Source organism: Belonocnema kinseyi, chromosome 3, assembly GCF_010883055.1.
Source record: "Belonocnema kinseyi isolate 2016_QV_RU_SX_M_011 chromosome 3, B_treatae_v1, whole genome shotgun sequence".
NCBI classification, from domain to species: domain Eukaryota; kingdom Metazoa; phylum Arthropoda; class Insecta; order Hymenoptera; family Cynipidae; genus Belonocnema; species Belonocnema kinseyi.
In genome coordinates, this window is record NC_046659.1 from 60,283,861 (window position 1) to 60,287,812 (window position 3,952).

Here is a 3,952-nt window from a genome sequence, read left to right on the forward strand (position 1 = left end):
TTGTAGTTTCTTATCATTTTCGCAACAATATTCTCGTAGTCTGGACTTTTTTTGTTACCGAGGAAATTTGCGTTTACTGCTTTAAAACTTTCTCAAGCGTCCGTTTCAATTTTCGTCATGTGGTTCACGAAATTAGTATGACTAACACCTTGACAAATTGCTTCATGAGTCTAATCTTTATGTGGAAGGGTGGTAGTAAAATTTTTTCTGGATCAACGAGGCTTTGGTTGATGATATTATGAGAACCAGATTTGAATGAATCTCTTAAAGGCCAATGTTTTTTGCTGTAATGATTGGCTCGATCTCTGCTATTCCACAGGCATATAAAGCAAGGCTCTCTCGTGAAACCAGATTGTTGGCCTAATATCATTGTTATGATTTTGAGATCACCACATATTTGCCATTTGTGATTCGTGTAATTAACTTTATCAAGAAGCATTTTAACATTGTTATATTCTTTTTTGATGACCGTTGAGTGAGCTATAGGGGTAGGAGCGTAAGTATTCGTGTTATGCATTAAAACAGCCTTAATGCTGCGTTTTGACGAATCAATGAAAAGTCACCATTCTTCGTCTCTGTACACAATTTTCTTTAAGTGGTTCATTAGTCCGTTAACGCCAGTGCAGTACACTAAAGACGTCTCTTCGTCTTTAACGAAAAACTTTCTGAATTCTTTGTCCCTGTCGCGATAGAATAAAACTTTTGTCTTTGGCTCTAGAAGATTTCTTCTTTTTAGAAATGAAGCGGCAAATTCAGCGCCGTCTATCGGTAATCCAAAATCTCTAATAAAATCATTCAGTTCTAGTTGCGACACTAATATTGGATCCTTCAATTTCATTTTATGCACGCCATATTCGTCATCTTTTTCGACATTTTCATCCTTCGCAATAACGGGTTTTTTCTATGTGGTCGGTGTAGAGTACTTGCGGTACTTTTCGTTGTTTGAATTTTTTAGACGATACAACATAAGTCTGCAGGAATTGCAAATGACGTGAGGTTCATTTTATCATCCCCTGATTATTAAATCAAGGAAATCGATATTTTAAACGGGTTAAAGTACAAGAGATTTTTTTATTGATACATTGATCAACAAAATCACTTTAAAACATATACAGGTTGCATTTTTTATCAGAATTTGCATTACAATTTATTTTCAGGGGCATTTAATCATCCCCTAATTATTGAACCAAGGAAATCGATATTTTAAATGGGATAAAGTACCAGAAATATTTTTTATTATAACATTGATGAACAGAATCACTTTAAAATATGTACAGGTAGCGGTTTTTAGCAGGATTTGCATTAGAATTTATTTTTAGGGTCATTTAATCATACCCTCATTATTGAACCAAGGAAATCGACATTTTAAACGAGATGAAGTACCAGAGATTTTTTACTATAACATTAATGAGCAGAATCACTTTTAAATATATACAGGTTAGCGTTTTTTAGTAGGATTTGCATAAGAATTTATTTTTAGGGTCTTCTAATCACCTCCTATTTATTGAACCAAGGAAATCGATATTTTAAATGAATTGAAGCATCAAAGATTTTTTTATTAATACATTGAACTTAACATGGGTTTCCTTGATTTAATAATCAGGGGATGATTAAATGAACCTGTATATAAATTCTAATGCAAATCATAACAAAAAATGCTACCTGTATATATTTTAAAGTGATTCTGTTCATCAATGTTATAATAAAAAATTCTTGTACTTTATGCCGTTTAAATACCGATTTTCTTGGTTTAATAATTAGGGGATGATTAAATGACTCTGAAAATAAATTCTACTGCAAATCCTGATAAATAAGGCTACCTGCATATGTTTTAATGTGATTTTATAAACCTGATCTTTGGTGATTTATTCCTTACGAAATGTTAATTTCTCTGCTTCTCTAAATAAGGGATGATTAAACAATCCCTTGACATGCACACTTCCTCTACTTATCTAAAAGTTATTTCATACCCTAGTAATTGAATAAAAAATACTTAGTGACTTTGGTTACTAAGAAATGGTAAGTTCCATACTTGGGTGTTTGAGGTATGAAAACACCCTTATATCATGGTGTATACCCCATAAACCTTTTATCTTTCTAGATCTTGGATATGAACCTTTTGTTTTGGTAGGAATGATAGTAAAAATGTGCAAGTTTGAACCTAATCCAACTATTTAGTTTAGAAGAAAAAAAACTTTTCACGAAAATCAGCATTTTTCTATTAAAATACATGTAAAAATTGAAACGTTGACAATTGTTTGTAAAAAAATTGTCCATTTTTCTTACTTTTTTCCTTCGAATTATTGATTTGCAGGTTCGAAAATACAAACAAAAAATTTTTTCAGAATTTTTCACCGGTGGCCATTTTACTGTACATTTGGTGCGGGGTCCTTTATTTGCCTCAGTGCATGATTTTTCGTCATTTTTTGAGGTTATGGCTCAACCATGACGTGATGGGTGATTTTTAAAACCGAGTTTGAATTTAGCACCCCAAAATCCATAGGAATACATGTGTCATGTTACCAGATCCGCACACTTTTTTTTGTGTGGCTGTGTTATGAATTATAATACAATAATCAGCATTACACTGTACACACTAATAGGTTGAAGCCCTTCTACCAATAACTTCATCGGTTCATTTGATGTTTTCTTTAGATTAATTTCACTTGGATACTGCTATCATTTCGCTCGATCACATCTGCTAACGTGACCCTTACTTCACTCGATGGATCCACTATATTCGCCGAGGACCTTGGTACAGCACAAATCTATCACACTACGTGGTGAATCATTTCGTCCGTCCACACACACACACACACACACAGCATTGACAAAAGATACGAACAACTTAATCTCTTGTATGTATCCGTCTTTTAAGTTTATTTGAAACATATACAAGACACTTTTTATAAAACTATCTAAAAGTGATTTAGATTATATTAACCAGAAACTTGATCAACTGTATTCCCAAAACAAAATGTTAAAAATGTCACTACAAAATAAAAATCAAGTAATTAGGACTATTTTTAAATTTGGCCACACAGGATGTAGATTCCTTGTTTTCAAAAAATAAAAACATTATAGATAATTATAACAAGTTAGCCAATGAGACTAATGAAAATATCTAAAACATAGTAATGGCCAATCAGATCACAATCATAACACTTGTTATATCAGAATTAAGTGAAGACATATCGTGATTAATCGCTGTAATAAATGATGGTAAACACGGAATATAGTATGCCCAAATTTTACCTCCAACTAAACTTATAGAGGCATTTAAACAATTTGAAGAGGTAAACAATGAAAAGCATGGCATTCAGTTAGTAGAGGAAAATTATCAATACTTGATTGACATTGCCGAAAATAAATGTTTTATTGATAAATAATAAATTTGTTTACTCAATTGAAATGCCGTTTTTAGAAAAACAAATCTAAAAAATAAATCACTTAATTCCGATACCACTACGAAAGGGGGATAATTTTATCACCCTAATCCCAAATGTAAATTATGTAATGATCAACGAACAAACAACTCTTGACATCCCTACGTCAGAAAGTGATCTTACTAGGCAGTCTGATAAGTCCCTGAAAAATGAAACACGGAGACGTTTTTTTGGCCAAAGTCGGTTTTATTTTTCAACATACTCTCCTTTTAGGTCGATACAGCGAGCCCAACGATTTTCTAACTTTTTGATACCGTCCGAAAAGTACTCGATCGGAAGGTCTCCAAAATACGCCTCAGTTTCAGCTATGAGCTCCTCATTTGAGTAAAAACGCTTACCGGCGAGCCATCTCTTCAGGTTAGGGAACAAGTAATAGTCGCTGGAGGCCAGGTCTGGTGAATACTGTGGCTGAGGAATCAATTCGAAGCCGATTTCATGCAATTTTGCTTGTGCAACTAAGCATGAATGAACAGGCGCATTGTCGTGATGATAAAGCGGTTTTTTCT